At 42.9% G+C, this 15,263-nt stretch overlaps 1 long non-coding RNA gene across 1 annotated transcript; it reads right to left on the minus strand.

Moving 5' to 3' along the window:
• Positions 1–10,899: 10,899 nt before the first annotated feature.
• Positions 10,900–15,036, minus strand: LOC123144106 (uncharacterized). The gene is made up of 2 exons (XR_006471269.1): positions 14,475–15,036; positions 10,900–11,246 (listed from the first exon to the last, which is right to left on the minus strand). It is a non-coding gene; the product is annotated as an uncharacterized lncRNA (long non-coding RNA).
• Between the last annotated feature and the right edge of the window lie 227 nt (positions 15,037–15,263).

A 15,263-nucleotide genomic window follows, 5' to 3' on the forward strand; every position in this document is an offset into this window, starting at 1 on the left:
TCCCAATGATTCGTAGCACGCGCCTTATTGGTTACGGGCATGTCGTAATTTTTCTTTCCTGTTACAACACATAGGTTTATTTGCTAATGTCATGTTGAAATAAAGTATGTGGAACTTATTGAGGTCTTCACCCATGGTTATTAGATTAGACACGTGCGGTTTTTTCTCCCATTATAACGCACAGGTTCTTTTGCTGATAATTTATAACGGTGAAGTGCTCTTAGCTGATCCTCATATCCGGTGCCTAGCATATATCCCAAAGAGGCGTGCAGGGTCAAGGCCTACGTGTCAATTACAAACGCATGAACTATATTACAGCTCCTTGAGGACCTTTGCAGCTGTCAACTCGATCATTCAAAACCAACGGCGATCTGAGCAGTGCTCCTGTATATCATCATGGTACTACAAGACAAAGAAAGCGTACGCTCGCATCGAATCCGCAAAGCAGAGAGATGGATACGTCGATCGGCAGAGAGATCCCATAGTTTAAGGCAACCGATCATGCATACAGTCATCTTCCAGAGCCTCATCGATGCCTGACATGTATGACACGTACACTCGCTGCGCTTAATTGTATATAGCATGTTTAATAAATGGAAAGCTGCGAGCTTCTCTTCCTCTGCTGCACTACTGTTTGCATTCCTGCTCGGCTGCTCCCCAGGAGCATCTACAACCGGGGGCCTTAAACCGATCTTAATTCTCAAACAGTCGGATGGACGGACCCAGACGGACGTTTCAAACGGGCTTCTAATGCCTGGGCTGACCAACACCTCTCATACCCTGTTCAAATATAGAGCGGATATAGGAGCAGTCAGTCCTGATAGCCTGGCCCACCATAAATTGCAGCAAATCCACCCTCGGACCTACCGGAGCCATCTGCTGTCTCCTCTCTTCTTCCTTCTTCGTGTCGTCCATCTCGCAGCTCCACTGCCGCGCGCGCTCCGCAACCGTTCCGACCGTCTGCGCCGCCAGCACCGGCACAACACTCCTGTTTACCGTCCTCGCCGCCGGGGACGTCGTCGCCGGCTCGGACGCCACTGCGGTACGTCCGGCAACTCCTGAGCTCCCCCTGGCACTCTATGTGTTCGACACATTGTCCGACCTAGTTTTTTGTGTTTTTAGGAAAACGATGAATTCTGATGCTCCGTCGGATGAGGAGTATGGACCAACGGAGCTTGATCAAATGATTCAAGATGAGTTTTTTGATTCCTTGGATTCGGACGAAAAAAGTGGATATGATCATGCTCATGAGCATGCAAGAGGAAATGGACCGGCAAGTGGAGCATATCCTCAACTTCAATGGCTCAATCAAAGGGGGGAGAGTGATCAATCGGAATAGGTTGTCCGGAGCATGGCCACTGCAGAAGGACTACTTTGCTCCGAACCCAACTTACCTGAATGATCCATGGTTCCGTCGCCGTTTTTCGCATGCGGAAACCATTGTTTTTGCGCATAATGGAGGGAATGGAGGCACACGATGACTACTTCAAGCTCACAAGAGATTGTTGCGGCAAACTTTCTTTCTGTGCTAAGCATAAATGCATGGTTGCTATGTGGATGCTTACACTTGGTACTGCCGCAGATGTCGTTGGTGAGATGGTCAGGATGGGGGAGAGCATATGCCTAAAGACTACTGTCAAATTTCCCATGTCGTGGTGCAGGTGTTTGGAGCAGAGTATCTGAGAGAATCAAATGCGCAGGACACGAAGAAGTTGTTGGCTATTGAAGAGGCCAGAGGGTTTCCAGGAATGCTAGATCAATTGATTGCATGCATTGGCAATGAAAAAACTGCCCCAAAGGTTTGCGCGGAATGTGTCATGGCCACACCAAAGAGGCCATCGTCATACTAGAAGCGGTGGCATTGCATGACTTATGGATTTGGCATGCTTTCTTTAAAATGTCGGGTTCTCACAACGACTTCAACGTGCTTCAACAATCTCCGGTGTTCAGGGGACTTTGCAATGGGGAATCACCGTCGTGCAACTACACTATCGATGACCGTGACTACAACATGGGATACTATCTTGCCGATGGCATCTATTCACCGTGGGCGGCGTTTGTGAAAGACCGCATCCGAACCACAGGGCAGGAAACAAAGTCACTTTGCAAAAATGCAGGAAGCCGCTAGGAAGGATGTGGAGAGGGCATTCGTAGTGCTTCAAACTCGTTGGGGAATTGTTTGTGGGGCTGCAATGATGTGAGAATCAGAAACTTTGTGGCAGCTCATGACATGTTGTGTTATTTTGCACAATATGAGTGCCGATGATGAGGGTGATGGTGTTGCCTAGACAAATGATTTTGAAGTGCCTGGAGAACAAGTTCAAACCCTGAAAGATCAAGATGTAGCTCAGCTTATAAACTTTCTACAGATGCATCAGAATCTTCGAGATCATTATGTGCACGCGTAGATACTCATTGATCTTGTGAAGTATATGTGGACCTACAATGAAAATCAAAGAGATGATGTTTGAGTTGTGCATTTAACATAAATTTTATGTAAAACATTATTTATTTTCGGCATCTATATTTGTTATTTACATGCGACATTGTCGTGTATAATCGATGTGCATGAATTTAAGAGTTCAGATTTAAAATATGTGAATGCCGGAAGCGAGATATAAGGGTCCGTCCGGACGTGTCCGCGGGTGTGCGTGGGCACATCCGCCGCGGACGGGACCGGATTTGTCAAGTTGGGCCGAAGATGCTCTAAACCGCATGCATGTGTATCAGAGTTAATTAACCCTTCAGCTTCTTTCTGCGAGAAGTTAACCGAGTCCTCTGGAGCACTATCCGATCAATTATTAAACCAAATCCCTCTACACAGACCGTGCATCATGCATGTGTATATCTATCGAGTAAGCTACGTACTAGTACGTACGTACCACACTGTAAGTGTACTGCATTATAGCCTACGACCAGGGTACGGACAAGTGCTACCGATGCAAGTATCAGAGAAGCAGCGGCTGACAAAATCGTCTGGGATTCCTCGCAGTCGACTATGCGATCAACCGCAAGCGGAGTGTATCTACGGACGAATCACTGCCCAAGATAGCAGCACCCACATACTCGATCCAGTCCAGGAGACACGAAAGTACAGAGAGACGAGAGATATCGATCTAGTACGTACTACGCCGTGAGGTCAGGTGTAGGCGTGTAGCCGTGTAGGTAGGCACATGCACACATAATGCGCACGGTAACTAAGCTGCGTACTGTGCCTAAAGCTCTAGGGACGCAGAGGCTGCTGGCTGCAGCCGCGTGCAGGCGCAGACGCGGCCAGCTGCTGCTTTCAGGTCCGAGTAGACAGGCTTTGGAAGCTAGGGTTGGAGTTAGTGCATGAAAGAATGCATGTGCATGCACCTGTGAGCGCAGAGAACAGAGATCGGCTTTCATGCACCTGGGGCGTGCAGGTGCGTCGATCAGGTGCGACGGTGCGTGTGGCGTTGCAGCTCCATGATTGGGGATAGTAGCAATGGTTCGAGGTGGATTGATCGGAGCTGTCTCGATCGACTTTCTGACGTGTCAGGGAAATGGCCTTCGATCCACGTATGGACGCCCCGGGCTAGCTAGCTCTAGCCAGTTGGAATTATCTGGTTGCCCAATAAAGGGCTTGTTTGATTCTTGGCCTTGCATTGCTACATTTTGTCATATATTCTTGTTAAGCTTGCCTAACTTTACTTTAATAAAATTAGAGGCAAAAGTCGGTAAGCATAAGGGCATCTCCAACACCGACCCTCAAATCGCCTGCAACTGTCCGGACTACGCAGTCCGAATGCGATTTGCCCTCCAACACGGGGCTGTATCGATCCACCGAGCGGTCTGGACGTACTTTTTCTGATAAGCCTGAGACAAACGTGGGGGGCTTTGCGGGAGTTCGTACAGCAGCCAGTAGGCCTCCAACACCCCTGACCCACCCAAAACCCTTCCCGAACCCCGCGTCTCCATCCTTCCCATTTTCTCTCCTTCTTTCTCTCTTGCTTTTGTCGCCGCTCCACCACCCCGGCCGCCAGGCCATACCCCTACCGGAATTCTACGTCTCTGTCACCTCCAGCGTTCCAGCCGGGCTCCACCCTGCTTCTCCTCTGTCGTCATTCAATCCCTCTCCTCCAACCGCCCCGCCACGTACCATCCGCTACAGCGATACTCACCATGTCTGGCACCTGTTCGATGAATTGCCGGAGCTAAAAAAGTTGTCCCTTATTCTTTCAAGCAATGGATTCCAATTTGGAGTACATATACGAGCATAATGTTGAGTCGTGCGATGAGGAGGACTACACGGATGAGACGGCGATGATGCAGGCGATCCTTGAAGACGCAGAGCGTGCGAAGACGCGATCCTATCGAACTTCCAGACTAGAATCCGGCCACATTTGAAGAGTTTATTCAATTGCATCAACAAATTTGGCATCGAGCAACTCACGAGCAGCTGGAGGAAGATCTGATTGAGCATCAATGGGCAGTTAAAGGGAACAACAATGTTGGAATGTAATATTTGAACTTTTTAAATTTGGACTACTGTTGCATGCGACCATTTGAACGTTTGTATCTATGTATGTGCCTATTTGAACGTCTGTACTCTATGTATGCGACTATTTGAACATGCGGACTTTCAAATAAAATTAGGGAGGCCGGATGTATGCAGGCAGTGTTGGATGGTCGCCTCTCGCATCCGTGTCCGCGGACTGGTTCCCCCTATCCGCGGACGGATGGGGGGAGAGAGGGATTTACGGGTCGGCGTTGGAGATGCCCTAAGGAAGTTTTGCAATACTTTTTGACTGTATGTGATGTGGGGCTATGGTGTGGCAAAAAAAGCATCTTGTCTAAGACAAGGCTTGAACAAACACCCTTCCAAAGTTGGTCAAACTTGTCTAATCTTAGGTGTGACACTGTGACGATGGCAACCTAAGGCAATCGGGCTTCAAAAAAACATGGCAATCTTAATTAGTCACAAAGCAAACAACCCCTAAGGTTTTGGGGATTTTGTTGGCCAATTTCGAACATTTGGATGTGGTCTTTGCGATCATCTAAGTTAACTTTGTCAGATTTGCTCATCCTCGGTTACCTAAAAATAAAATCTTCTGTCGATTTTAGATGGGATAGGAGAGGAGAGCCAGCCTCGAGCATGAGATGGGGTCGTGGCTTCTTGGCGAGGGCTCGCCAGGAGCAAGTCACATCCAATAATGATGCGGTTGGCCTCAACATCGCGGGTGGAGGGGAGGCAAAGGCTTGACGGTCGGGGTGTGTGTGTGTGGGCGTAGGTGTAGGGTGGGCCGCCCTCGGTAGAGAAGAAGGAGGGGTACAGAGCGATGGTCAGGATTGTGGCAACACGACAGAGGGGTTGCTCGGCAGGCTAGTGTAGTGAGGCGACGGGATAGCGCTAGCGGCCTGGGGTGGCAAATGTCGGTGGTTAGGTATGTGTTGGAGGTTGAAAGGAAGGAACATAGGGTTGGGTGAGGAAGAAGGAGAGGCAAGGAAATAAAAGGTGGGGCAAAATTTGGGTGTACATCCCAGGGTTGGGATGACTCGGCTAAGAGTAATAAAAAATCGGGCAACTCCTTTATAGGTGCTCCCTAATTATGTGGTTGATCAAACTGAACTATTTATACTAGTAGCTATGTTTATGTTCATTCTCTACTGTTGTTGTCAATATTATCGCTGGCACACCGCCTCATCGTCTTAACATGTTTTTGCCATTGCCAATATTCTCCTTCTCCTATTGTCAATCCTTCTCATCCCAAGTGTTGATCTCGTCGGGAAGGAGGAGGAAAGAAGTAGAGAAAAAGAGGAATGGACCAAAGCTCAAAAACATATTAGGCAACGAAATAATAGAAGATATGGTTAATTAGTTAGACAATGCTTAGTCGATTCATCACATGTCCAGTGGAACCCTTTTCCTGCATCGCTGTAGGTAAAAGGTATGGTTACTTCGTATGTTATTTCCTTGTTGAAGGTGTTAGCGCAAACTTTGCTTCAAGGGTGATAGACTACCCATGTTTGAAATAGAGTGAAATTCTCTTTCTTAGATCCCATGATGTCATGCTGGTGGATTATGATCCATGGTGATATATAGGTTTGGGTAGGTTGGACGAAATGATGTTGTGTGGATAGTTTAAAGTGGGTAGGCCTTGGGTTTTCCTTCTTTTTGTAAGTCGATTTGTTCAACTTTAATGGTTGCAACATTTGAAGTGGTATATTATGGTTGTGTGTATCCGTGAATGCCGAGGTGGGGAACTTTGCATTCCTTTTTTGAAAAGAACTGTAAACTATTTCCTCCTCCTTATGTGTGTCTTATCTTCTTCCTTCTTACCTCAAGATAGACAAAGTTCACCGAAGGCAATGGTGGATAAAGAGGCAATGGTTGTCGAGAAGAATGAGTAAGCTGAAATGGCGAGAATGTAGTGACAGGATAGGTGTCGAGGTATGATTGATTCAGCTATAATAACTAACAAAGAGTAAGGATAGTGCCAACGTGGTTCTATAAAGGGATGGAGTTGTAGAGGAAAAGAAAATCAATGTGTTACTCATGCAAATAAATTCAAACAATTTGTATTACTAGTAAGTTGCACATGTATTGGACATGAGGTTCAGGTAACCATATTACAACCGAATATATCAATAGACCACATTATAATAATCAAACATGTAAATTTGGAGTCACACATGCATACTTAAAGTATAAGATGCATACTTATGTCATTGTAAATCAAACTATAGTTGCGGCATGTTCTATGTCATTGTGGTTTATACTACACATTCATGCGGAAATAAACTAGGTGGATATTTTTCAAGCACACATCTTAAACATACTAGGCTCAACTAAATGTACCAACAACTTAAGCTAAACAAGATGAGCACAACGAGGATACTAGCTAGCACAAGTAAGTTGCACGAACTTACACAAGCAATATCACAATATACAACATGAATGGTATCGGCTAGCAACTCACATTAAGCACAAGATATATCAATAATAGCAAGTATAAATTGCTTAAAGTAGAGGGGTAAGATAGAGCCTATTTGTTCTCGAAGTTCATGTATCCACTAATACTCTAGTCTCCACTGGAGGGGTGGGTGTTACCACGAAGGCACACCAAGACCACGAAGGCTAACCCTATTCTCCTTGATATATTAACACGACGGTGATTCTAAACCACTATGGTTAGCTTCATTCGTCACTTCTTAGATGACAAGTTACATGACCACTTCACAATCCCCAAGAAGGAGTAACTCGTCCTCTTCACAATCTCCATGAAGTGGTCGTCGAGACAACAACCACCAAACCGTCTAGGAGGCGGTGGCCTCCAAGAGTAACAAGATCACGGGCTCTCACTCGAACAAATCGATCTTCATTTTTTTATAAAGCGCCCTCCCACGCGTGGCTGGGCTAGCTACCCTTTGAACACAGAAAGTTCCAAAAACTGGGGCTTATGTAGATCTTAGCAAAAATATTTTTAGCCCATATGCATGTTTCAAAAATTCATTTTCATGCAAGGTTTTTATATGGCTATTAAATAAATCTCAAATTAAATTTAGGGTTTATAAAATAGTCAAATAAATTCCAAAAGGACCAAAATGCACTGAAATAATGGCATTGATACGTCTCCAATGTATCTATAATTTTTTATTGTTCCATGCTATTATATTATCTGTTTTGGATGTTTTATATGCATTTATATATATTTTATATGATTTTGGGGACTAACCTATCAACCTAGAGCCCAGTGCCAGTTTCTGTGTTTTCCTTGTTTTTGAGTTTTACACAAAAGGAATACCAAACGGAGTCCAATTGACGTGCCAATTTTTGATGATTTTTTATGGACCAAAAGAAGCCCCCGGAGTAAAAGAGTTGGGCCAGAAGAGTCCCGAGCCGTCCACGAGGGTGGAGGGCGCGCCCTACCCCCCTAGGCGCGTCCCCTGCCACATGGACGACTCGGAGACCCCCCTGACGTGAGACCGACGCCAAAAATTCTTATAAATACATAAACCCCCGAAAAGAAACCTAGATCGGAAGTTCCGCCGCCGCAAGCCTTTGTAGCCACAAAAAAACCAATCGAGACCCTGTTCCGGCACCCTGCCGGAGGGGGGATCCATCACCGGTGGCCATCTTCATCATCCCGGCGCTCTCCATGACGAGGAGGGAGTAGTTCGCCCTCGGGGCTGAGGGTATGTACCAGTAGCTATGTGTTTGATCTCTCTCTCTCTCTCTCGTGTTCTTGATATGGCACGATTTTGATGTACCGCGAGCTTTGCTATTATAGTTGGATCTTATGATGTTTCTCCCCCTCTACTCTCTTGTAATGGATTGAGTTTTCCCTTTGAAGTTATCTTATCGGATTGAGTCTTTAAGGATTTGAGAACACTTGATGTATGTCTTGCAGGTGCTTATCTGTGGTGACAATGGGATATTCACGTGATCTACTTGATATATGTTTTGGTGATCAACTTGCGGGTTCAGTGACCTTGTGAACTTATGCATAGGGGTTGGCACACGTTTTCGTCTTGACTCTCCGGTAAAAACTTTGGGGCACTCTTTGAAGTACTTTGTGTTGGTTGAATAGATGAATCTGAGATTGTGTGATGCATATCGTATAATCATACCCACGGATACTTGAGGTGACATTGGAGTATCTAGGTGACATTAGGGTTTTGGTTGATTTGTGTCTTAAGGTGTTATTCTAGTACGAACTCTAGGATAGATCGAACGGAAAGAATAGCTTCGTGTTATTTTACTACAGACTCTTGAATAGATCGATCAGAAAGGATAACTTTGAGGTGCTTTCGTACCCTACAATAATCTCTTCGTTTGTTCTCCGCTATTAGTGACTTTGGAGTGACTCTTTGTTGCATGTTGAGGGATTGTTATATGATCTAATATGCTATTATTGTTGAGAGAACTTGCACTAGTGAAAGTATGAACCCTAGGCCTTGTTTCCTAGCATTGCAATACCGTTTACGCTCACTTTTATCATTAGTTACCTTGCTGTTTTTATATTTCAGATTACAAAAACCTATATCTACCATCCATATTGCACTTGTATCACCATCACTTCACTGAACTAGTGCACCTATACAATTTAACATTGTATTGGGTGTGTTGGGGACACAAGAGACTCTTTGTTATTTGGTTGCAGGGTTGCTGCAAAGAGACCATCTTCATCCTACGCCTCCCACGGATTGATAAATCTTAGGTCATCCACTTGAGGAAAATTTACTACTGTCCTACAAACCTCTGCACTTGGAGGCCCAACAACGTCTACAAGAAGAAGGTTGTGTAGTAGACATCAGGTATACATATGCTTTTATGTTCACATCCTAAATTTGAAAATTTTGGAATATGACAACTGCTTTTGGTTGACTATAAATCCCTAAGCTGCATTAGAGTAGAAACACAAGCAACATGTTTGTTGACATGATTGTGGTCCTCATATGCAACATTTGGCCGTTTTAATACGTGTGCACCGATGATTACTCTGACCTCATGTCCACATGATGAACTTACCTCACACCACCACACTTGTAACAACTTCGCCTATGCGCATTAAAATAAGAAAACTACAACATGAGAGTTGTGTGGAACGATGAGATGGAACTAGCGGTCAAAAGAAATTCAAACGATCAACTGTGTGTGGGGAATTAGACAAAATTTGTCTAAAATAACATGCACACATGAACACGTTAGTACAATACAGTAGGGAGATATAGATATATTTGTTTACGACTGCCGAGAGCCCGAGATAGACAACTTATAACACGAAGGTTGTGTAAAATGGTGAGACGAATCTACTCCTCTAAGAAAATTTCAAACGGTTGACCGTGTGCGATGAATTTTTTGCAGGGAAAACTTTCGATCTGTTCATCAACTGTCAAGGTAGTACAAACAGCATCAGAAGTAAAAAATTAAATCCAGGTCCGTAGACCACCTAGTAATGACTACAAGAAGCAGAGCAAGCCGAAGACGCGTCTCCGTCATTGCCCCTCCTTCACTGGAGCTGAGCAAACCTTGTTGTAGTAAACGGTCCGAAAGTTGTCGTCTTAAGGCCACTTACATAGGACACCAGAACAACAACCATCGCCGATGAAGAGAAGCGTAGATCGAAAGGACCCAACCTATAGACACACAAATGAAGACTGGATCCAAGCGGATCCACTGAAGACAAAATCCGAATTTTCCCATGATATTCGTCGGAGATACACCTCCACACACCCTCCAACGATGCTAGCAGCACTATCGGGGCAGAGGCTAGCCGAGGAGAACCTTATTACATCTTCAGGGAGCCATCGCCTCGTCTTCGACACAAACGCTAACAAAACTAAAAAACACCTAAAAACGGAGGCCTCCTAGCAAGGGTCGGGATCCATCACACCTCCATGGTCCTAGGACCACAGGAGACGGGATAGACCGACGGTGGTGCCGGCAAGAAGCAAGAGAAACCTTATCATGAGAGCCTTTGGTCGCACAAGCGAAGGGGTACCCGGTGTGATTTTGCTTGCGTGTGCAACAAATTTGACATCATCTATTATATATATAAAGTATTTGATGGGTTCACCGAAAAAAAGATAATTAGCTTAAAAATACCACAATAATTAGAAACATCCGACCTTTAATTTGGTGTGCCTATTTCCAATTAACGAAGTACAACCATTAGATCTTCATAAAATTAGTGGGCCCATACCATGAGATCACAACTGGTCCAACCTGTACGCTCAATCTCACGATTCCAACAGGCTTCATCCCACAATAATAATCTCACGATCCCAATAGTTTTTTTTAGAAGCCACGATCCCAACAGGAAGGACTATCCCATGAGCGATCAAACCATAAAAAAACTGGGGCGTACAGGGCACAGTCTGTGTTTGACCTAACTCTCACGATCCTCCAAGGTCCTCCACAAAGAAGCAATCTCTCCAAAGAAATCCAAATCCAAACTATACAATAATGTACAGAGTCCAGAGAGAACCAAAATCTCACGTTCGCAAACAAAAAACCTCTCGACATCCAAACAAGCTCTCTTGCCACCCTGCAGAGGTCATAAACTCAACCATCCCTATAATACCTTCCCCACGCAATGCTTCGACCAACTGAAAGGTTCATTGTCCTCTAGATTTTAGAGTACAAATTCTAAATCATCTGCCTCAGCGAACAACACTTCAAGGTAAACTACCTCCAACCAGTGGCACTTCGGCATTGTCTCCTCCACGGGCATAAGCTGGCTCCGTCGAGAAATCAGATCACCTACAGTAAGCACCATCTGCAATAAATTGTAGATCATAGCTATTAATGGTCAATAATACTTCAATTATCTTCTAGGAAGCGCTCATATAAAAGTTTTGACATGTTAGCTCAGAAGGTTGATTATGTAGAAATAGAAAAAACTATCATGTTAATTCTAGATTAAGTAATGCAGTTCTATAGGTGTGAGATCCTGTCTTAATGGAGGATTCATACTTTTTACTCGTATAAAGCAGGTTGATGCCAGCGATGTTGGTTCCAGTGTATTCATGTTTAGATACTATACTCTAGAAGACTAGAACCATACGACAGCTATAAGAATATCATAGAAACAAATGGGATTGCTTGCTGCGATATAGAGAAACATACATGGTGCATCAGATGGTTTTCATATTATAGGTCAGATGGTTTTAAGACTTTGGGATGCAATTAACCTATCAACTAATGAACACATCATCACTGGTACGATTTTATTAGATAAAAAGGTGCAAGTGTTACATACATATTGTCTCTTTAGTTTTCCTTTTCCAAAGTTTGCTAATGTTTTCTCTCTATGTATGGTAATGTGATCAATGCTTCTATTGGGAACAATCTGGTCAGTAAATTTAATGCAGAAATTATAGAGGACTACATCTACATAATTAAGACCTGCAAAGTTTGGGAGTATGAAAAATCGACCATTGAAGAACAATCTGAGAATCCGTTTTCTTTTTGATAAAACAGTGAAGGAAGTGGACAAAGGAAAATCCAAGTTTTTGGACTACCACTTCGAATTTGCTGATAGTGATACCTTGGAGAGTCATTTGAATACTGAAAAACAATGCTCAAGTATGAAAAAAATTCCATATCGAAGAATAAGCATCAGTGAATTAGATTTATAAATATGATTATGTCCATATGTCATTAGATTGCTCACTAGCTACAATGAAACCAGTAGAGTAAGTACAAAAAGATATAAAGGGAAGAGCATGGCGCAAACTTCAAACATCCGTGAGACCGAAGTCCTTCACTAGAGCAAGTGATTTAGATTACTATAGTTATTTTTCATTGCATAGACTATCTTTATATCACCTTTTCATGATTAAATTTGTCCAACGGTGAGAAGATCCAGATCGCGCTATGGGAGTATGAGGGGATGTTTTAGCAAATATGGTGAATAAAGGTCTTTTGCACAAACAAACAATAGTGATTGTCACTTCAAATTTGGTCGACAAATTCAACGGTGAGAACTTTAATCTCTACATGTAAACCCAAATCCAACTTTACTGGCCATTTATTACCAGGGCTATCACTACACAAAACAAATGACACCAACGAGAATGGTTTGAAGAAAGAGCAATATTATGTGCAAGAAATGAAACAGTTTGCGATATAAATGAGTATATAATGGATCAGCTACATGGTGAAGCAAAAACTTATGTAAGCTGCGACACAGTATGGAAAGCAACTACCTTAAATGCAGAAACAAAAGTGTTATATCCAACAGAATTCTTGACCATCTTACAATTTCCTGGAATCCCAAAATCACAGGCTGAAATTAAAAGTTCGCATATCTGTGATGCTCCTATGTAATATCAACCAAAGTGAAGGGTTATGCGGTGGTTCAAGGATGACGATTATTCAACTTGGAAGAAGATTCACCGTAGCACAAATAATAACTGGAACACATGTGGGAGAAAAGGTATTATATTCAAACAATAGTCATGTCACCAACTGAATCAGCATGGCCATTTGTTCTAAAAAGTAGACACTGTCCTACATCAGTCAGCAAAAGTCAGGGGCAATCTCTAAACAAGATAGGACTATATCTACATAAACAAGTGTTCACAATGGACAGTTATACGTAGCCTTCTCAAGAGTCGCAAAAGAGGACTGACTTCGGGTAATGGTAAACGATGACGATAGCAATGAGATGATGTGGTCAAGAACATAGTCTATAAAGAAATATTCTAAAGGTATGAACAAATAACACAATTTCAGCATCATGCTTCTTTCACTAGATGAGGCCACTGACCTATTACATAAGAATTACACATATATAAATTTGGTACACTGCTATCCTGAAAATGAAATCTGACTTACCTATGCTAACATGATATGGCAGGTCGAATATGGTCTGCAACCATGTCAAAGTATTGCAAACATGCATCTGCGGGTGGAAGTAGTTCATTGCTACCAAACATCGACAATCTATATTATGGGATACTTGATTCGACAAGCTTATTATTTAATACAACCCAGTAGTCAGAGCATTGGGGCATTGTTTTATTTCATATGTACAATGCAATCAAACCTGTTTTCATATTCAATTATCATATATTATAATTTTCTTTGCAAAATATTGCAAACATGCATCAACAGTTGGAAATAGTTTATTACTACCAAACATCGACAATCTATATTATGTGATATTTGATTCTACAAGCCTATTATTTAATATAATGCAAACCAATAGTGAGAGCATCAGGACATTGTTATATTTCACATGTTCAATGGAATTAGACCTGTTTCCATATTCAATTATTATTTATTGATTTCTCTAAGAAATATTCAAACTATAGCTAATAAAAAAATGTATTAATTGTTTCTTAAATTTGTTCTATATTAATAGGGGCAGGGGGGCCTAACACTGCCAATGCTGGTCCCAAGCCAGAAAAAAGTGGAGGGGGCATAAACAAATAAACACTACACCTTAAGATGTACATCATTCAAAACTTACTGTCATCATTTCATAACATAGCCATTTTTTTGAAAAGGAGGAAGACCCCCAACCTCTGCATCAGAATGATGCATTGGTTTGTTTGGCTTTCATAACATAGCCATAAATCAATCAAATGAAAAAGAAGAAAATCCATTATACAGGATGATACAAAAAATCTATATATTGCTAATTTGCATTGCTACGTATGCTCAGACATATACTAACATTCTAATATTTTCACTAGCTTATTACTCCCTGTGATTCGAAATATGTGTCATGGTTTCAGTCCAAATTTGACAAATTTCAACTAAAACCATGACACTTACTTTGGATCAGAGAGAGTAGTACCTACTCTGTACCTCATTCAACACTGTAGAGCACTTAAAAAGAATCACATCTTTTTCCAAGGTTTGAAGGAGAAATGATGAAATATTTACCAATAACAGGCATGTCCTTAATTACATTATATTGTTTGAATCGCACAGACACATGAAAAGGTTAAGAAAAAGGTGAAAGATGACAGAGTCGGGAAATGAAAATGGGGACCTGAGGTCGAACTTCGAAGAATGTTGCCGAGCTGCTACGAGCGAAAACAGAGACGATGTGTCTGAATTGCCATTTGCGCGCTTGGGGAAACGTCGCCAGCATCCTCATATAAAGCTGGATCCAAGAGGGTTACGGGCCTGCGGGAGCGGAAGATTAAATCAACGACCAAATCAACTACACGCACGCCAACAGTAACAACACCGTGCAGATTGATGAGCTCGCCTCCTCCCTGGCGCAGCTGATCCTTCCCATCTTAGGAGAGGAGACCAATGAGGCCTACAAGGAGCCAAACGAGCCGCCGTCGATGGTAAACCTGTGGCGGAACCAACCATGGGGGTGGCTTGAGGTGAGGACGAGCAGCCTCAGTGCAGCGAACCAAGAAAGCAAGCTGATGGGAGCCTTCCGGCAGCTGCAATTTTTGAGGGAGCAGGGAGAATAAGGAAATGAGATGGGGATTGGAGAAGATGAACACTCTCACTGTGCAAAAGAATGGGCAAGGGAAATTAAGAACGGAGAAGTCAAGAAGACTACAGAATGGGGAAAGTAAAGTGGCTCCCGTCAAACAAATGACGTTTTCTACATGCTGGGCTTTTTTTTTGCGGGGGTACATGCTGGAGTACAATGAGAGCAGATGGGAACGAATGGAACCCATGAGTGCACCTGTTTTCCAAAAAATAAATAGTAATTAAGATCTAAAAAATAGTAATTTTAAAAATAGTCGAAAAATCATTAATTTTTTTGGACTCGCTCAAGCGTTACACTGGTGTAAACTATTTTGCTAAGAAAAGA

This window comes from Triticum aestivum, chromosome 6D, assembly GCF_018294505.1.
Source record: "Triticum aestivum cultivar Chinese Spring chromosome 6D, IWGSC CS RefSeq v2.1, whole genome shotgun sequence".
NCBI lineage: Eukaryota > Viridiplantae > Streptophyta > Magnoliopsida > Poales > Poaceae > Triticum > Triticum aestivum.